The following is a 20,756-nucleotide window of genomic DNA, read 5'->3' on the forward strand; positions in this document are numbered from 1 at the left end:
CCTGTGTGGTGGGTACATGGGTGTTTTTCCCCTCCCTCTCCATATTGTATGTGTGTTTGATAAATGAAAACAAATCGTTCAAACCTCTAGGAGGAGGTGAGTATGATAGCTGCGGATGTACTCACAAAGCAGACTGGATATGTCCACAATACAAAATGTCCACAATACAAAATGTAAGCTTGAGAGGTCCAAGACAGCCTGGTGCTCAGAGCGCCACAGAGGCCACCAAAGGGGCCCCAAGGTTGGCAGTGTTCACACTGAGCTCAAATAAGAACTGCATGTGGGCCAGCCTGGTGGCTTAGCGGTTAAGTGTGTGCGCTCGGCTGCTGGCGGCCCCGGTTCGGATCCCGGGTGCGCACCGACACACCGCTTCTCCGGCCATGCTGAGGCTGCGTCCCACGTACAGCAACTAGAAGGATGTGCAACTATGACATACAACTCTCTACTGGGGCTTTGGGGGGGGAAAATAAATAAATAAATAAAATTATTAAAAAAAAAAAAGAACTGCATGTGCGGCTGAATGGGTCTCCGGAACCTCCTGGCCCTGGATAGTCTATAGAAGGGGCCCAGATGGGGCCAGGCATGAGTGGTTTCCAGCACATTACTCCGGGGCCATGAGGTTTGGAGTGAAGCAAGCAGCAGTGGTTGGGCACGTGGTTCAGAGCCTGCCACATAGGGTCGGGGGCCTCTTTAAAGTCCCATTCAGTGTTTACCATGTGCCCCCAGGCATGGCCGCTGGAGGCTTCTGGCGCCTGTAGTAGGAGCTAGGAGGACCTCCAAATTAGAGATGGGCTAGTCCTGAGACTACAGGAGCCACAGTTGGCCCGCTCCAGTACCATCATCTCTCGTCCCTTTTCTCCCCTACAGAGGGAAAATGACACCAGCACCCAGAAATGCTTCCTCCAACCCAGCTGTCCTCTTCTACCTCACATCCCTCCTCCCGTAGCTTGGGTTCCACAGCCCATCATGTTAGTAATACTCTTGCCCTTCTCTCTCTCATTCAAGCCCCAAGTGAATCCTTGATCCACCTTCTTCACTTTTACTGAAAGCTGCTGGGGCAAGTCACTTAATAGGAAGGAGGGTTCTGTCTGAATTAATGGTTATCAACCTGAAATAGGAACCTCAGTACAATTTGGAAATTCTACCACATTTCTCCTTCAACTCACCTTTCCGCTTTCCGACCTTCTCCACTTTCCTCACACCTCTGTCCCCAAGCTCTCCTCACTCTTTGGTGCAGCCTGAGGTAAACCCATTGCCAAGCATTTTAGACCCCCTCCAGCCTTTTCAGAATTTCTCAAGGTGAACCACATCATCTCTCTCCTGTATACTCACCCTCTTGCTATCAACCAGATCCTCCTTTCTGACACTGAAACACATTTAAGTCTCTTCCACCCTAAAAAACCAACCACCAAAAAGACTCCCCTCAATCTGTACTCACATTCAGCTGCTACCACAGCTTAGGAGGAGGTGAGTATGATAGCTGTGGATGTACTCACAAAGCAGACTTGATATGTCTAGACTTGATCTGACCACTTAAGTCCCGGTGACATCTCCAGCACTCTCTTCACCTCCAGACTCCCATCTCCAACTGCCTCCTTGGTGCTTCCTCTTTGATATCAGGTTCACAATGGCATTTGTGGCCTTCCTATGTTCCACCCTTCCAAATGTGGTCGTCTTCAGAGGCTTCCCAGCACCGTGTCACCAGTACAGTGGCTCGTCCCAGAGACCCAGGAGAGATTTAGGATTCCCTCCTCTTCCTGACCCTCCATATCTATTTTCATCACTGACTTTTATCACCCATTGCCACTACCATAGTCTGTGAGTGGCTTTCAAAATGAGGTTCATATACCCACTGGTATCAGAAGGCAGAAAATATTAGAACTTCTATATATATTGTTTTTTTATTCTCTAAAATTCTTTTTGTGTATATTTTCTAATGTAAATAGTATATTAGTAGTGTAGTTATTCAAAACTTTCTTTTGATAGATGTTAAAGAACAAAAAATTTTGGAGGTCTACGTCAGCATCACCTTTTACTTGGACAACCAAAAGAGCCTCCTAACTGATTTCCACATCTACTCTTTTTTTAAATGTATTTACTTATTTATTGTGGTAAAAATATACATAAAAGTTACCTTTTTAACCATTTTTAAGTGTACAGTTTTGTGGCATTAGATATATTCACATTGTTGTGCAACCATCACTTTTTCATATTCCCAAACTGAAACTCTGGGCCCATTAATTACAAATTCCTCATGCTCCTCTCTCCCCAGTCCCTGGCAACCACCATTCTACTTTCTGTCTCTATGAACTTGAATACTCTACATCCTCATGTAAGTGGAATTATAGAATATTTGTCCTTTTGTGACTGGCTTATTTCACTTAGCATAATGCCTTCACTGTTCATCCATTTGTAGCATGTGTCAGAATTTCCTTCCTTTGTGAGGCTGAATAATATTCCATTGTATGGCTATACTACATTTTGTTTATCCATTCATCCATCGATGGACAGTTGGGTGGTTTTCACCTTTTTGACTATTATGAATAATGGTGCTGTGAACATGGGAGTACAAATCTACATCCACTCTTGCGTCCCCTCTCCAGTCTTTCTCCACAATGTAGCCCAAGTAATTCCTTTAAACCCACAAGTATGGTAAAATCACCCTTGCTTAAAACTCATTAATTTCCCTATGCTCTCACATTAAGATCTTCTCACCACCCTAGTTTTTTGAACACAGAGCCATTGAAGACACCTGCTGTTGTTTCTTCTGCCTTAATGTCGTTTCCTCCCTGCTTCTCCAAGTTTTTTTTTCTTCTTCTCCCCTTTAGGACTCAACTCCTGCTCATTTCCTAGGCGATGAATTCTCTGATCACCCTCCTCACTAGGTCAGGGGACTCTCTGCCTCCCTTTTCCACTTTTCCCTTCCTACCACTTGTCACAATTGGCACTATATAATCACACGTATTTGTGACATTTTATTGTGTTTCCCACTAGAGAATAAACCTACGTGAGTCAGGGCATTATCCGGTTCCTACAGTGCCTGTCAGGGCCTGGCATCTACTAAGTGCTCAGTATTTCAGTGATCAATTTTAATAATAAATCTCCATGAAGATGCAGTTGACCCCTCCCACCTGGAGGCCAAGCCATAGTGCAGGAACGAGGTAGCCCTGTGGGCTCTGGCCGTCTGTCCTCAACGCCCACCCCCCGCCCCCAGCTGTCCCATATGAAGGTCCTCGATCCCCAGGAACCGAGGTTCAGGCCGTCCCCGCCCCACTCGCGCAAGTGGAGGGGTTCCTTCGCAGCCGCTCGCTTGGCAGCCGCCCCGGTGTCCGCCTGGGGCGGGGGCGGGGCCGGCCCGGAGACGTCACTTCCGGTGTACACAGCCGGTCCCGGCGGTGCGCTGGGGGCCAGGGTGCGTCGCAGGTGAGGAGCGGGCGCGAGCCGGCGCTGCCTGGCCCAGGCGGGCGGGCTTGGGGGTGGCCGGTGGGCGGTGGGCCGCGGCCAGAGCCGAGCGACTGGGCGAGCTCGCGGGGCGCTGCTCCCCTCGGGGCCAGAGGGCGCGGGGCCATGGGCTCCCGCCCCTCGCCCGTCCGCTGTGGAGGACGCCGGGCTCTGGGGGCGCTGGCCGAGCGGACGGAAGCCCGGAGGGGCCTCCTGGCTCGTGCCTGGGACCCGGGGCGCGGAGGGGACCCCGCGGCCGCGGGACGGGAGGGGCGGGGGTCGCTCCCTCGGGTCGCCTAGGGCCGGGGAGGTCGGACTGGCGCCGGGACGCGCTCCCGGAAGCCCGCAGAGCAGTGCGCGGAGGGACGGCGGCCTGTGGGCGGCCGGGGTCCGCCGGGACTGCCTGGGGACGCGGCCCTCACGCCGCCCCGCGGCTGCCCGGCCCGCTGCGCGCACCTTCCGCGCCGGGCCGGGCCGGGCCGGGCCGGGCCGCCGAGGAACACAGTGTTCCGGCCCTGCTGAGCCGCTGGCGCAGTCGGGCCGGGGGAGGTTCCGCGGGGACCCCGGGAGGGCCGGGGCCGAGGATGAAGGACCCACGCCCGTGGGGCGAGCGCCGGGTCAGGGGTGTGTCTTCCTGCGCCCGGCGGTGCGAGGAAAGAAGCATGCCTGGCTGGCATGATAAGAATTTTGTTTATACTCCTTACAAAATTTGCCAGATAAACGCTCACCTTGAGGGGCCCGGATTTGAAAATAGCTTGTTCCCGCCCCTCACCCCCATTGTAAAAGCAATTCATTCTCCTCGCATTCCAGACAACACAGAAAGTATTGTGACGATACTTTTTAAAATGACAATCATCTGCCAACCTACCACTCCGTGACAAGGATTGCTAACATTTTGGTGACATCAATAAATACAGATTTGTGTTACCACTTGCATGGACTTCGTAGTATGCCATTGTATACCGTAATTTAACCAAGCCCTCCTGATGAACCTGTAGATTGTTTCCAATTCGTCACAAGATAGTTTTGCCAAAAGGATTTGTATGATTGCTGTTTTAGGGTGAATTTACAAATGAGGTCAAAGGTAACATTCATTTTAGAAATAACGGTAGTATTTTTTTCCTTTGTTGACATGTTTGAAAATTTCTTCTCCCTTCCACTGTTGTAAAAAATTCCACCCGTGTTTGTTTCTCATTTCATGGTTTTATTTTATTACTTTTAGCTACTTAATCTACTTAAAATTTGAGTTTGGTTTAAGATATGAAATGTTTTCCAAATGGTTAATCGTCCCAATTTTGTTGAATAAACTATAACTGCCATTTTATCATATTTTAGACTTAAAGTTCTGTGTGTGTTTGTAAAGGACTACTTACAAATTTGATATTTAGATTTTGTATATGCCCTTTTTAAATTCCATTCACAGTATCTTTTTTTTTAAATCATTTTCCTTTACAAGTCCAGGAAATATTTCATGTTTGAGATTTTGTTTTCTTTTTATCTTGCAAAGTAAAAAGTTTATTGCTGTTTCATTTGTTTCCTTGCTGACAAGATAACAAACTCCATATGAAGAGTTCAGGTTTGTTGTGGCAACTTTTCAGTCTGGCATTTGAGATTCTAATCTTCCTCTATTTTTGCACATGAATACGTAGGTTAGCATTGGAGACCAAGATAGAAAAGTTCTCAGATTCCCTTGGCAAGCCTAGATTTTTCAATCTAAAATTATCTCTGGATTTTTGGAAGACAACATGTTTTAAGCATCCTTTTTTAAAATTTTAAGCAAGTTGCACGTGATTCTGCTGAAAATTTTACTAAATTTTGAATTTTCTGTTGAAAACCTGAAACCTAATACATCAGAAGTTTTATGTCAAGTGGGTCTTTCAAGTCTATAGGAGAATAATTATATCTGAGAGTAGGCTGGGACATCGCATGGGTTGGATGTCCACTCTCTCTGTTTCCCTCCTGTGACTTTGTTCTTAGTGAAAAATGATGACCTTCCTAGATGGACAAAGGATGTTGGTTTGAATAAGGAATTGCTTTATTTTGGAGTTACAGAAAAAGCAGGATGCCATGTTCTTTAATATAAGTTCACAGCCTGAATGTGTCAGGGGTTGTCCTTCAAATGTCTTTATCTTGACTGAAACTGCCCTCTTCAGGGTCCTCTGATTGATAGAAGGAGTGGAGTGGCTGCTGCTTACTCATTTCCCTTGACCTTGACCATAAATATTTGGCATGGTGAGCCACACTTTCTTGCTGTTGTAAATCTCCTCTTGGTTGGCCTTCTTGACTTGGAGCTATTGTGGTCATTTTCTTAACTCTGACTGTACTTTCTCGTTGTCTTTGCTGCTTCTCTTCTTCCCACATCTGCCTGGGAGCATTTTCTAAGGCCTAGCTTCATGCCTCTACCCCTTTCCCCCCAATACATGCTCCTTCTCACTCATCCAGTATGTGACTTCTAGGCAGAGAACTACTTCACCTTGCTCCTGCCTCCACTCAGTGACCCCAAGTCAGACTTTGCTGCCAGTCATTTCTTTATCTCCCTCTAACTGACCCCTGGACGTGTTCCTGAGGCCATACTTTCTCCAGGTGATGGATCCCTTCATTGCTTCCCAAGGTGGCCTGTCATTCATGACTCTAAGGTTCTTACCAGCTGACATATCACATCTCATCTTCTTGATTTGAGTTGTATTTGCCATGTGCTTTCTGTCTCTACAACTTGATAAACTCTGTACCTTTGCTCTGAGGGACTTCAGACATAATCTGGTCCCACCCTGGATGAGAAAGGTGAGACCCACTGAATTTAGTCATGAATTTAGTTAGCTTACCTTTATGGAGTACTCACAGTATGGGCCAGTTCCTATACTGGAAAATTGGAATACAGAGCTGAAAGGCACAGCCTGGGGAAGAAAGCCAAATAAGCATTTGCCATAAAGTATCATAAGTGCCTAGAAGAGGGAGACACATATAATAAGCTCCACCACGTTTCAGAGGTCTTGCCTGTCTTGTTCACTAGTGTTATCTCCAGGCTCTAGAACACAGTGTTCTGGGAGCAGTTAAGTATTTGATGAATGAATGAATCAATGATCATCTGAGAATGAAATCAGAATAAATGTTACACAAATCAGCTATCTATAGAAAAGATATAAACCCAGAGACATTTTCTAAATGTAGTTTGGAGAATTTCAGGGAAAACTGTAAGTGCAACCGAACTGACCCAGCTGTAACCCCAGGAAGGCATGATTGGAATGTGTTTGTAGCCAGAATGTTTAAACTTAATTTTGTATCATCAGGAGAAAGACCGCATTTCTAGAAGGAAAGGGTTGGAATGGTGTCTATGGAAATTGGAGCGATGGGTCCAAGAGAGGAATTGGGTGATGTGGCTGTAGCACTGTCTGGGGGCCCTGACCAGAGGTGCTGTGTGTACTCCTCCACTGGGCCTCTGTCCTACCAAACAGATGGGTGCATCCCTGTTGATGCCTCTAGCCGGGAGAATCTTTCCCTTAGTTTGCTTCCGTGCTTCTAGTACCTTCTGATTAGAACATAGCTTCACATGGAGATTTCCTGCCTAAGAGAGAATGTGAGTGGTTGAGAGCTCTGCGTGCAGACTGCTTGGGTCAAATCCTGGTCTTGGGATGCTGGCTGATCTCTCTGTTTCACCATCTGTAGAATGGGGATAATAGTAGCACTTTCCTGTTTGCTGCCTGGCACGTGGCTCAATAAGTATTAGCTCTCATCAGGATTTATAAACTTAGTAACTGGCCTTCTGGTTAATACATCAGTCATCTTTGAGCTTAGACAGCCTGAATCAGTCTCTCTGAACATGCTTGCTCCTGGGTACACTGACAAAGCTGAGAACCAGAAGATGAGAAGTCGTGACAGATAGGCTCTTCCCAAACTGCCTGTCCAGAAAATCCAGTTGCAGTTATCAGAGAAGACTTCCTGGAGAATGCTGTGCCTGAGCTGAGTACTGTGTGAAAAAGTGAGTGAGTCCAGCGACACAGGGAGGGGAGAGGACTTTAGGCAGGGCCATGATGAGTACGAAGGTGTAGAGGTGAGCAAGCATGAGAGGTATGTGAGCTGCAGGAGATTTAGGGTAAAGGATGGGCAGATATGAATGAGGGAGTAGAGGGAAATGAGGTTGGAAAGTAGGGCCAGCTCTTTAAGAAATAATAATATCTCATTTATTGGTCACTAACAATGTGTTAGGTGTTATGTTAATCTCTTAGACTCGCTGGGCTAGTCAACGTTTGGTGCTAAGTGCTTTGTGTATATTACCTTATTTGGTCCTCACAACAACCTTGTGATGTAGGTGCTTAGTGTTACAGGAGTTAGTGTTACAGGAGAAGTGACATGTTGAATGTCACCTAGTAGGTCTCTCTGCTCTTGATTCAGCCTGCACATTGCTGCAAGGCCAACCCTCCATGTCTTTTGTGATTTATTTATTTAGTTAGTTAGTTAGTTAGTTAGTTAGTTAGTGAGGAAGATCAGCCCTGAGCTAACATCCACGCCAATCCTCCTCTTTTTGCTGAGGAAGACTGGCCGTGAGCTAACATCCGTGCCCATCTTCCTCCACTTTATGTGGGATGCCGCCACAGCATGGCGTGACAAGCGGTGCATTGGTGCGCGCCCAGGATCCGAACCCAGGCGCCAGCAGCGGAGCGCACACACTTAACCACTACGCCACGGGCCGGGGCCGGCCCCCTTCTATGTCTTTTGTACATCCTGTTTCCTGATGAAGTCCAAGCCCACCAAGATCCTCTGACTTCATGAAACCATCTTGGGTTAAAGTGTGAAAATATGTGTATCTTAGAATTGAATAAAAACAGTATGGTGCAGATATGCATCAGGCTCAGAGAAATATCATTGAGTGAAAAAGGCGAAATGTAGAACAATGTGTATATGTGCCTATTTGGGAAAAAAAGAGAGAGACATACACATGAAATAGGTTTCTAAGTACAGAAAAAAATTTCTGGGATGATAGAAAAGAAGCATTGGGTGCCTTTGGGATGAGGCCTCAGAAATCTAGGCTGTTAGACTGACCTAGCTTTTTCTTGCATACTCTTTTGTACTGTATGAATTTTTTTACTGTGGGTATTTTCAATTAAAAGTTAATAAAAATAAAATTTACAATGTCTGCTATGTACCTAGCAGTCATTTAGAGAGGGAATGTAGTATAGAGGTTAGTAGCAAGGGCTCTATCCAGACTGCTTGGGTTCAAGTCCTGCCTCTGCCACTTACTAGTCACTAACCTCTAAGTCACATAACCTCTCTACCAGTTTACCCTTTCTGAAAATGGGAGACCTCATGGGGTTATAGTGAGGCTTAAATGAGTTAATATTTGTGAAGTCCTTGAAGAGTTCCTGACAGGTGTGGTTTCTTGGTGGTGGTGGTGGTGGTATGGCCCTGTACTGTGCCCTGCAGTGAACGTGAAGATGAGTCCAGCCTCTGTTTCTGTGTTTACAACTCCCGTGGAAAGGGAAGGCATACAAAGCTAATGACCGCAATGGCAGCGGAGGCTGCGGAAGCTCAGGAAAGGCTCCGTGGGAACTGGAGGGGCGCAAGATGGTTTCATCGAAATGGTGGGTCTTAATTATGGGCAACTTCTAGAAAAAGTGAAGGAGAGAAAAGGGCACAAAGGGACTTGTTCCGAAGGTGTTGTGTGTCTCAGACAGATTGAGGCAGAGAAATGAGACAGGGAAGAGTCTTGAGGGAGCCTGAAATTGGGATATGTCATGTGATGGCAGGTCATCGTTATATGGCAGAGTTTTTCTTAGCATATATAAAATAATAGTGGTATGATTTATAAATGATGACCTCTTAGGTTTGATGAAATGTGGTAGCTCTGCCTTGATCTTGAAATGGCTGCAAGGTGTTCCTATGTAATTGATTTAATGAACCCCTTAATGTAGGACATGGGGGTTACTTCCAGGTTGATGCATGTAGACAGTGCTACCAGTGAGCATCCTTGATACAGGCCCACTGCATGTACTGAGTCTATTTCTAGGATTCATTCCTAGATGGTAACCCCCTTTTTTTTCAGGCCGTTTTGACTATGTTCCCTCGTGTCTGGGCCACTGTCAGATATGTGCTTTTTCAGATTGGTAGTTGCAAAGAATCATAATGGGAAAGTCTTTGTGGAATTAGAGCTGGATATTACCTGAAAAAAATCTAATTTTCTTATTAAAAATGATTTTGGGGGGGCCGGCTCCGTGGCCTTGTGTTTAAGTTCAGTGTGCTCCACTTCGGCGGCCTTCGATGGCCTGGGTTCAGTTCCTGGGCGCGGACCTACACAACTCATCTGTCCGTGGCCATGCTGTGGTGGCAACTCACACACAAAAAGAGGACGATTGGCAGTGGATGTTAGGTCAGGCGAATCTTCCTCAGGAAAAAAAAAAACATTTTGGGATTAGGTGCTAGTGAGATGGTAATTATGACTGGGAAACCTGGGAATACCTGAGTCTTCCCCCATCCCCCCGACCCTCACTCCCAGGTCCCAGAGGTGGACACGTGTGCCTGAGAACAGGGCAGAGGAAAGCTTTCTGGGCTCTCAGGCTTGGGTCCTGCAGGCTGTGGTAACCTAGGCAGGGAGAGGCGAAAGTGCTTCCTCTCACCAGCTCACCGTCTGGTCCTGCCCCTGGGTCTCAAGGTAAGAGGGAATGCACCACATCCTTTGCTTGAGTAACTTGGTAGTGTGCTTTATAATGCGAAGTGGTTCCCTCCTCAGCCTTGTCCCCAGCTCTTCTTCCTTCTAGCTTGGGGCTAAAGAGGAGGGAGCGGTGGGCAGGGAGTGGTGGGCCGGAAACGGGAGGCGCCCTGGCCGCCTTCCCCTCTGGAGGACACAGGGCAGCACTCCTTTACTTTGTTGCCAGGACTTTGGAAGTTGGGGCCAGAGCTGCAGGAAGGTAAGTAATATTTTTGAAAGTTGTTGTAACTATGAGGTATTTGGGGGAAAAAAAGTTTGGTTTTTTATTAATAGTAGGCCAGAATGAAGAATTGCAGTATGTATAAGACAGTATCAGTATAAGATAGAATGCTGCCCTCTGACTAGTCCCTGGCCTCTTTGAGAGCAAGAGCGTCCATGTACTGAGTGAGACTCAGGGTGTGCCGAGTGCTCTGCTTTATGGATTTAATCCTTGCCACAGTACTGAGGAAACTGAGGCACAAGAGTTCAAGTAACTTGCCCGAGGTCAGAGAGTTAGTAAGTGCCATTCATTCAACTGATAATTACTGAGAGCAGGAATTCACATCTAAGTCAGTCTGACTCCTAAACCCATACCCAGCACTACTGCACTGTATCAGTGCCTGTTTCCATGAAATCTCTTCGTATTGGAACATGTTACCTACAAGGTAAGAACATGAGCATTTTCTCCTTTTTTGCCCATTAGGCTGTAAGCTCCTTGAGAGCAGGAGTTGTGTCTGTCTCATTCACTGCTGCATCCCCAGTGCCTGGAGCAATGCCGTGCACATAGTAGGACCTCAGTAAATGCTTGAGTATGTGAAGGCTCTTGGCCTAGTTAAGTGGCAGAGCCTGGAAGCCGGCCTGGTAGTGAGCCACTGCAGGCCTGCTCTCTAGGGCTGTCTTCCCTGCCTAGGGGAGATGGGAAGGAGTTTCCTTGAATGTCCTCATTGCTAAATATTTGACCTGCTGGAATGTTTATGGGGGGGAAACGGGCTCCCTAGCTATGTCTCTGACTTGCTGTTCATTTTGAAAGATGAGAAGGCTTGCTGGGTGTGCAAAATTGGAGTCAGCATTCCCAGCCTGGGGGAGGGAGCTGCTGTAATTATTCATTGATAAAATTTTTCATGGGTGCCTTAAATTTTCAGAAATGTTCCTGATCTTAAGTGTATTTATCAAAAATTTATATAATTCCTCTTTGTAGTAAGAGAAATAATTTCCAAATTACAGTTTGGTTTACCTATTTGTGTATAAGCTTCCTGGTAAATACTTGTTTTTCCCCATTTGATGTTAATTTTGGATAAGTTCCACAGTGCAAGTTATTAAGAATGACTAGCACTATAGAATTTTGTTTTCTTAAATAACTTTCTAATGGTTACATTAATTTTCACTAGTTCAGCTTGCTTTTAGAAGTTTGGAAACATTTTGGATAACTGGGCTAAAACTAGTCTTCAGCAGAGCCCAGTGGATCAAGGCTTTTTCATACTGTAACACTGTAACAAAAATAAACTGCAGGTTTTCAATGTAGGATTTTTTTGAAAATTTTTAACAAATTGGGTTTGAAAAAATTACATCAGTGCTTTGTGATTTTTAAAAATGATTTACTTTAAAGTAAATTATTCCCACTCCTTGATTTACACTTCAGTTTCCATCAGCAGCACCATTTGTTGTTGCCAATGTTTTCATAGTGCTTGGGTGCATTTGATGTGAAAATTTTTAATGGTCCAAGACCATGTTAGTTTATAGATAAAAACTTCATTTTACCTGAGCAAACTTTTTCAGAAGTTTAAGAGCCAACTTGATTCACCCTTTGGTGATATGTGGTAGTTGTTTGTGGGTAAACCTTTTTTTGGCAAAGCTTGCCCTATTTTTTATTTTTCTTCTTTGGAAGGTTTCTGTTTAACAAAGATTTTTTTGGCTCAGAGTGTTCTTCTGTTAAAATTCCTTCAAAAGTTCTAATACTTGTTTTAATGGCAGCAGGGTTTGAGAGTCTTTTGACTTCATAAGGAGACTAAACATGAGTCTGAGAATACAGTAGGTTGACTTATTACCAGAAAATCAGACAGATAGCTAGGTCTGTCCTCAGCAGCACTAAGTAATAATGGATTGTTTTTTCCATTAAATGTTCACCAGTTTTTTTTCATATGAAAGTGAATATATGATGATTAGCATCCATTTCATTTACTTTTCTACTTTTTTTTGTAGTGAGTGTTTAAAAAATAAACTAGCCTTTGATCTTCCCCTTCCCCCCCCCAAAATACCCTCAATTTAAACAAAATTAAACCCGGGCCTTCATTTATATGACTGTTTAACACATTTGGCCAATTTTTTTTTTTTTTTTACCTTAGTTATTTTGAAACTAAATTTCAACCCTGTTGACTTGGTGGTTAGAAAATTTTTTTCTTTTGCTTAAATGAAATTATTAGTTATTTGTAGATTACCAAATATAAAAGCTCTCCAGATATGCTAATGATAACTTGCTTTGTTTTTGTAGAAGAATGTCATATTTTGTGGTGATAAATTGTTACAGACCAAGTATTAGCACGAGAGGCAGTCAGGTGTCACATGTGGAGGCAGTTCCTTCTCCCATTAGACCAGAAGCTCCTTGACAGCAGGCACCGTTAGCCTCTGCACCCTGGGTGCCTACAGCATTCCGGCACAACTCACAGGTTGACCCGTGTTGGTGGGGGATGGGTGCAGAAGCATCTTTATGTTAACTATGATATATTCTAGCACTGGTTAGAATTTTTATTTAGTAGAATTTTTTTCTACTTGAGTTTTCATAGCTCAATATAGGATAATATTTGCTAACTGATCAGTTATTTAGTAACTTTTTAACAGCAGTTTTAGTAGCTGCTTCTTGACTAGAAAAAAGTAGTTTAATCTTGGCCTTCTGAAAACTTTTTCATTGACATTTTTTACTCTGATAGGACTTTGATGTTTCAGGAGTTTTTGCATGATTCTTAAAATTACCATGCTTTGGTATTAATTCCTTGGAGGCTGTTTGTGTATAATAGGCTAGTGTCCAGTTTTGCACATATTTTTTGGAGGGGCCAGTCTCCTGGGCACAGAAATAGTTGGTGCTTGGTGGACCCAGAAGTGTCACTTCCTTTCCTCTGGCTTTGGCACTCCATGCCTGCCTTTCCGGTTTGATGTTTTAATGATACCCTCCCTGCTCAGTGATTTGTGTTCAGGAAGCTAGGCAGTGATTACTTTTGTTTCTACTTTGTGAACTTCCTCCCCCACTTCCTATTTTTACCAAGCAACTACAGGAAATGAGGAGGCTTCTGGCTGGCTGCTGCTAAGCTCTGATTTTAGGTGGTGGAGGACAAGGCCTTAGGGCCTGAGCCGTGTAAAGCATTTTCCACCTTTGTCTTTTCGCTACCACCTTCCTGTAGGAGTCATAGGAACATGATTTTGTGATTGGGTTGAGATGATGACATGTCCTCCTCAGCCTTGAGGGGGGTGGGGAGGTCCTGTTCAGCTGGAAGGCAGTGCTTTTGTGAAGTAGGTGAGGGGTTTTTCAACAGTAACAGTAGGGGTGGGAGGGCATGACCCTGTGGCCCAGCTGCTCTTGTAGGTGAACAATTTGGCAGGAGCAAAAAGGTGGATTGAAGGGACCTGTTGCAAGTAAGGCTGGAAAGGTGGATTCTGGTTACTTTGTGGGGCCTTGACTGGCAGGCTCGGAGTGAACTGAGGAGCCCCGGCTGTTCCTCGAGATGTTTGACGGGGGCCTCAGCCTCTGTGGCACTCTCCTGCCTCAGAACTCGTGGCATTTGTTTTCTAAACCACTTATTTAGCATTTACCCACCTCTTTTCCTGTGATACCTGTTACTGTCTTATGGCCCTGGTTGTAGCTTAATTTATGGGGGAAGTTTGTATCATCTTTCCAGAAAGAAGTAACTTTTTATACATTAGGTAACTTGAATATGGAAGGCGCCCAAAGCATTTGTTTAGCAATTTCTTGATAGAGGCACTATTGACCTTTTGGGTGGCTAATTCTTTGTCCTTGTGTGGACAGGGGGACTGTCCTGTGCATTGTAGGATATTTACCAGCATTTCTGGCCCCTGCCCATTAGCACTCCCCCGGTTGTGACAACCCCAAAGTGTTTCCAGACATTGCCAAATGTCTCCTTGGTGTGTGTGTGTGTATGTGTGTGTGTGTAGCATTCGTGTTAAAGGATTGAATGCTGACTTACTAATTTTGTGAAATAAAATAAAATAGAATGTTTGGTTCCTTGGGATTGGAGCTGTTTGTTAGTTTCTATTCCAGTATTTGACGTTCTCATACATTTTTAGTTTGCTGCTTGGATTTGCTATTGTCAATAAGCCGTCTTTGAAGTATACCTTCTGTGTGCTTTCATTGAAAGAGCTGGGGCCTGAGTGTCTGGCAACCTGGCTCTGGTCCTCATAGATAGAAAGCATTCTCTCTCAACCTTGATCTTGCTTGCTCCAGAAGGCTAGTTCCTTGGAAGCTGAACAGTGTGGGTATAAAGGAGAGAATGAGAGGCATTTAGGATGTAATAGTAACAATAGCTAACATTTGTGGTGCAGTTGCTGTAGACCAGGGGAACAGGACTGGCGGGATTGAATTTATGGATAGAAAGGTAAGGGAACAGGACAGGGACCATCTAGGCTAACATCCTAGGTTTAAGCTCAGAGTTGGTAGTGCCTTTAACCAAGGCAGTAAATATAGCAGGAGGAGCAGGGAATGGAAGGTTGACTAGTTAAAATGTGAAGGACCTGAGGAGATGTCTTATGAATCTAGTCCTGGGAGAGAGGGGTCTTGACTGGAAAATTGAAAATTTGGGTATCATCAGCAATGGGTGTGGGTCTGATCTAAAGAGAGAACACTTTTCTTTTCTTTTCATTGCTCCAGCTCGATTCCTATCATTTCCAAGAAGCCTATAGAGTGATAAACGAATGTCGTGGTCTAGATACTTGACAGAGGTAGAATAGCGCAGTGATGCAGAGCTCAGCCTCTGGCGGCAGACTACCAGGCCCCAACCCAGCTCTGCCTAGCTAATTGGCAGGAACCTGAAGAACTCCCTTAACCTCTTTAGATGCCTCAGCTACCTCACAGGGTCATTGCGAGAATTAAATTAGGTAACATATGTAAAGTGCATTGCACAGTGCCTGGCACTTAGTGCCCAGTCAGTGTCAGCTGTTTTGTTTTAGGGTTCTAGTGAGGATTAACTGAGATTATGTACCTGAAGCTCCAGATATAATGCCTGACACGTTCTAGGCACTTAATGAACGGTCCATTTTGTTCACTACTTGTGTGAACGTGGCATGTCAGCAGTAGCAGTAGCTTTTTTTTTTAAGCAGAACCTTATTTCTAGCACTTAACTACTGCGTTTGTGGATGGCAAGGCTGACTGTATGAATGCTGTATAGAAATAACCATTAAATAAATACTGAGGGTGAACTAATCACTCAACAAATACCTGTGGAGTGTTTACAGTGTACTTAACGCTCTCGAATGTCTTGTCTCAAATGAGCGCAGTGATCTCTGGGTTGGAGGTGGCAGGGAAACACAGGAACTGGCAGTTGTGGTACAGTATGTTACAATACAGCAAAAATAATGCTAAGATGAGACTGAAAACAGAGTGTTGTGGTAGCACACAGTGGGGCTCCCAGCTCAGTCTTTGTCAAGGTGGCTTCCCGGAGGAGGTGATATCAATGTTAGACTTCCAGGAGTGGGAGTAAGCCAGGGGAGCTTTCCAGGCAGAGGGAACTGAACATGTAGATGGTGAGAGGGAAGATGGCACAAGCAAGAATTGGGCAGTTTCGGGCAGAGTTTGGGGGGAAGAAAGTTGAGAAGAGTAGTGGAGAGCCATAATGTATCTTAAACAGGAGAGATGTGATAAAATTGACTCTAGAACAATCACACGGGAACCAGAGGGGAGCAGTTGAGGCATTTGGAAGATCACTCAGTAGGCTCCTCTGTAATTCAGGCAAGAGGTAAAGATGGTCTGACCTTTGGATTGGCACTGAAGGTAGAGAGAAGGGAAGACTTGAGAGACATTAAGGAGGCAAGAAGGATATGACTAAATGATTAGTTGGATATAAAGGAGAGTGAGGAATAGAGGATAACTCCCAGGTTTCTGGCTTGTTCAGGTAGGTAGATGGTGATGCCATTCACTAGGACAGAGGAGGAACACTGAAGGACTGGGGAGAGTTGGTTTTGGACTTTTGATCTGGGGACGTGTCCAGTAGGCAGTTGAGTATTTAGAATCTGGAGCACAGGAGACAGATCTGGGCTAGAGAGATGGATTTAGGGATCCTCCCAGGGATAATCTGTTGATCCTAGAAAGACAGGGCACAGCATAGAGCTCTGAGGAACCACAGCACTTCAGGTCTGTCAGAGGAGGAGTGGCTCAAATAGGCAACTAAGAATAGCCAGAGGGGCAGGAGGAGAGCTAGGAGAACTAGCATCTTTTCATGTCAGCATCTATGGAGTTGCTTCACTCTTTTTGATATGATAACATATAAGGGGAGCCAAAAAAATAGAGTCCTAAGAAGAGAGAGAACAAAGAACTAAAACTTTGAGGCATTTTCTCTTGCCTGGGTAGATATTTTGAATTCATGAATGTTGATAATAAAATTCTTCAAAGCATTTTTCTGGAGTGCATTTCTAAATATGGCTTGTGTCATTCTGAACTGACAAAAAACATGGAAATGGTTGGGCTTTGAACTTCATAGACAATAACTTCACTAATCTCCCTAAAGAATTTCCTGTAGTGTTTCCACATTATCAAGGGTGGATATTTAGATTTACATGGTTATAGACTGGAGAAGAGAGAAAATTTTATCTGTTTTTTCTCTGAAGAGAGAATTGTTTGTGGAATGGTTCATCTTTTGTTTTATAACAGCTTTATTGAAATATAACTTACATACCATACAATTTACCCATTTAAAGTGTATAATTCAATGATTTTTAGTATATTCACAGAGTTATACAACCACTGCCACCACAATCAATTTTAGAACATTTTCATCACTCTAAAAAGAAACCCTGTACCCATTAGTGGTCATTCCTCATTCTTCCCATCCAACCCAGCCCTAGGCAACCATTAATCTACTTTGTGTTTCAATGGATTTGCCTGTTCTGGACATTTCATATTAATGGAATCTTACAATATGTGGCCTTTTGTGTCTGGCTTCTTTCACTTAGCATAATGTTTTCAAGACTCATCCATGTTGTAGCATGTGACAGTACTTCATTCCTTTTTATGCCTGAATAATGTGATTCAATTGTATGGCTATACTGCATTTTGTTTATCTGTTCATCAGTTGATAGACATTTAGGTTGTCTCCACTTTTTTACTATTATGAATAATATTGCTCCAAACTTTCATATACAGGTTTTTGTGTAGACATATGTTTTTCATTTCTCATTTCTCTTGGGTGTATACATAGTTGTGGAATTGCTTGGTTATATGGTAATTCTAGGTTTAACCTTTTGAGGTACTGCCAGACTCTTTTCCAAAGTGTCTGCACCATTTTACATTCCCACTGGCAGTATATGAGGATTCTGATTTCTCCACATCCTTGCCAATGCTTGTTATTGTCTGTCTTTTTGATTATAGCCGTCCTAGTGGTTGTGAAGCGGTATCTTGTGGTTTTGATTTACATTTCTCTGATAGCTAATGATATTGAGCATCTTTTCATGTGCTTGTTGACCATTTGTCTATTTCTTTGGACAAATATCTATTCAAGTCCTTTGCCCATTTTAAAATTGAATTGTTTGGTTTTTTATTTTTGACGTGTAGGAGTTCTTTATATGTTCTGGATATTAATCCTTTTCAGATACATGATTTACAAATATGTTCTTCCCTTCTGTGGGTTGCCTTTACACTCTTTTGATGTGTCCTTTTGATGTACAAAAGTTTTAATTTTGATGAAGTCCAATTTGTCTCTTTTTTCTTTTGTTGCCTGGCTTTTGGTGTCTTACTGAAGAAATCATTGCCAAGTCCAAACTCTTTAATTTTTATGTATTTGATGAATGTTGCTCCAGAAGAGTTACTCTTTTTGATGCTTAAATTGCCTCATTATTGGCCATTAATAAATCGTATTCTCCAGGTTGACTCTGGGTCCTTTTGAGGTGAGCTGGGTAGTCCTAGATAGATTCCCTGCTTTCTGGCCTAAGAAGAATTCTTGTTTGTTTCTGACCCCAGATCTAGAATCAGCCATTTCTATAAGGAGCTCTGATTCTTTTTGGTGGGAAATAGTACTGGGGGCGTTCATTGCAACTGAGATGTGAATTCTTTTAGGTCTTTTCAGTAAATTAAGTATGTACTTTATGGAAAGAAAAAAGATAAATCATGATTACAGACTGATATGTCAAATTCAAATGAAGGAATAAAGAATTTTTATTTCTTTGAATTTTTATATTTGTGTCTTTTCTCGTTTGTTGACAAGTAACACCAAAGAGGTACAGTCAAAACAGTGTTTTAAATTCGAAATAATTCTTCTGTGTGGTTATTGTGGTTATTAACAGCAACTTGTTAAATAGTTTAGGTTCATTTGTCTGTTTTTATTTTAGGGATTGTTTTCTTTTTGATTTACTTTTGTTTTTTAATTGTATAAAATATTTACATGGTTCTAATGATAAAACTATAAAGCAAGGTAGACTGAGAGAAGTATGGCGTCCTCCCTTGCCTTTGTTCTTCTCTGTACTTCATAGGTAAACATTTTTATTGGCTTTTGGTTTATTCTTCCATTGCTTGTTTTAAAAAATTTAATAAGCAAGTGTGTGTGTGTGTGTGTGTGTGTGTGTGTGTTGTGTATCCCCTACATGCTACTCCACTCCTTATTTTATTTCTTTGATTTTTCTCTTGGCGATCATATTTCTTCCAAGAATTCTTTCTTGATTTCTGCTTCCTTTATGATTTGCTTGCTTTTGTTTTAAGGATGTATTATCTTCTCAAATCTCTCTGAGGTTATCAGTTAGAATTTCTCTTCTGGTGTTTTTATGGAACCTAAAATATATGTTTCTTCTGGGGTCTGATCTGCTTTTTATTGTAGTTGTCCTTTTTTGTCCTCTTGGTTTTCTCTCACTTATCAATCCTTATCAATGAAGAACTGGGTTGATTATATAGGTAATGGATAAGAGCTTCCTGTTTTTCCAACAGTCCTCTTGCTTTAAGAGGAGTTGGCTGATTCAGTGACCAGGAGTGAGAAGTATGGAGGAGATCAGGTTAATGAACCTATTTCCCACTCCTGATTTCTGTACCTGCTGACTCAAAGCTGGGCATTTATCCAGCTCCTCCAGGAAAAAGGGCTCTGCCTCTCTGCCTGCCTTGGGCTCTGCATGTTCTGGGAAGTGTCCAGCTCTGCTCTGGTCTCTCTTCTCACACAGTTTCCTCTGCTTTCTCTCCATCTTCTAGAAAGTGGCCAGCATTTAAATAGACTGTCGCTCAGCCCTTCCATTGCTATTATGCTGTGATTCCCTTGTGAACGTCTTTACTGTTATGTCATTGGGATTTGGGGGTGGTGGGGAGGTGAGTACATGGGCCTATTTAGTTAGCGTGCCATCTTAAAATGAAGCTACTTTGTGCCATACCATTGCTGACAACAGTAATTGTTTCACTCCATTTTCTTTGTTCGCTTAGTGACTGAAATGGATTTAAAATTGTTCTCTGTGTTCATAAATCATAGATATTCCATCACTAAAACATACGATGCTGCCTGCCCTAGGATACTTAGATATCTACTCAGTTCAGGGATTGGGTGACTTTTCCAGACCTTTCTTGTTAGTAACTTTTTTCCAGACAAGCAGAGATAACAAGGCCTGCTTACTTTCACTTATTGTGTGCAAATGATAATGATAACAAGATCATCAAACATTTAGTACTTAATATGTGCCAGACATTATTCTATATGCTGTATATGTATAAACTCATTTAACTCAATGACGTAGTTACTGTTATTATCCCATTTTACAGCCGATGAAACTGAACACAGAGAGGTTAAAGAACTTGCCCAAGGTCTCATAGCTGGAAAGTGGCAGAGCCAGGATCTTACCCAGTTAGTTGGCCTCCAAGGCCACCCTCTCATCTACTGCGTTCTCTAAAGGAAAGCTCTTGAGGTTTCTCAGGATGACCACTTTTTATATTTTATCAGTTATGGGTATAAGAAAACTCTTTTATACTTAACTTTTGTCTAGTTTCAGGTATGTTCTTTGTTATTGTTTGAAATGGGAATTGCTGATGACTTTGATCGCAGAAAGGAATATTTTAAATGATGTAATGAGGTCTGAGTTCAATTTTAATCTATTGAGAACTTTTAAAATTATTGTAGTGTTGAAAAGATGTGACTTATCCACTAAAATGTCCTTTTCTGCTATGTGTTTGAGACTCTTGGGCAGCATTAAAACTTATGAATACAGTACTTAAATCTTATAAGTCTTGGCTACAAACTAACTTCTGAGGTCTTTCACAATGCATATTTATTTCCATGTAGCATGAATAGTGGATTCATAAATGGTGGACATTTTCCCAGTGAAAATTCTTTTTAAGAAAGTACAGAAATGTCCTTAAATGGATTGAACATATTTTAGCCCTTCAGGCAGATAAATATGGGGGGAAAGCATTCAAAAAATAGTAAGACAAGCATTGAGAAGAATTTTATTAAAAAAA

The 20,756-nt window shown here is 43.1% G+C and overlaps 1 protein-coding gene across 4 annotated transcripts in view; it reads left to right on the top strand.

Annotated features, from left to right (window-relative positions):
* The first annotated feature begins 3,361 nt into the window (after positions 1–3,361).
* The window catches only part of GARRE1 (granule associated Rac and RHOG effector 1), an 82,020-nt gene continuing 64,625 nt past the window's right edge, over positions 3,362–20,756 (top strand). For 2 of the 4 annotated variants that reach the window (XM_087422088.1, XM_087422087.1), the window contains exon 1: positions 3,363–3,423. The gene's annotated coding sequence lies outside the window, so the exon portion shown is untranslated. Of the gene's footprint in view, positions 3,424–20,756 lie in introns of all 4 variants that reach the window. The other 2 variants (XM_087422089.1, XM_004439691.3) reach the window with 2 other exon arrangements.

The sequence above is a fragment of the Ceratotherium simum genome, chromosome 33 (assembly GCF_057802395.1).
Source record: "Ceratotherium simum simum isolate JZ-2026a chromosome 33, ASM5780239v1, whole genome shotgun sequence".
In the NCBI taxonomy this organism is placed as follows: Eukaryota; Metazoa; Chordata; class Mammalia; order Perissodactyla; family Rhinocerotidae; genus Ceratotherium; species Ceratotherium simum.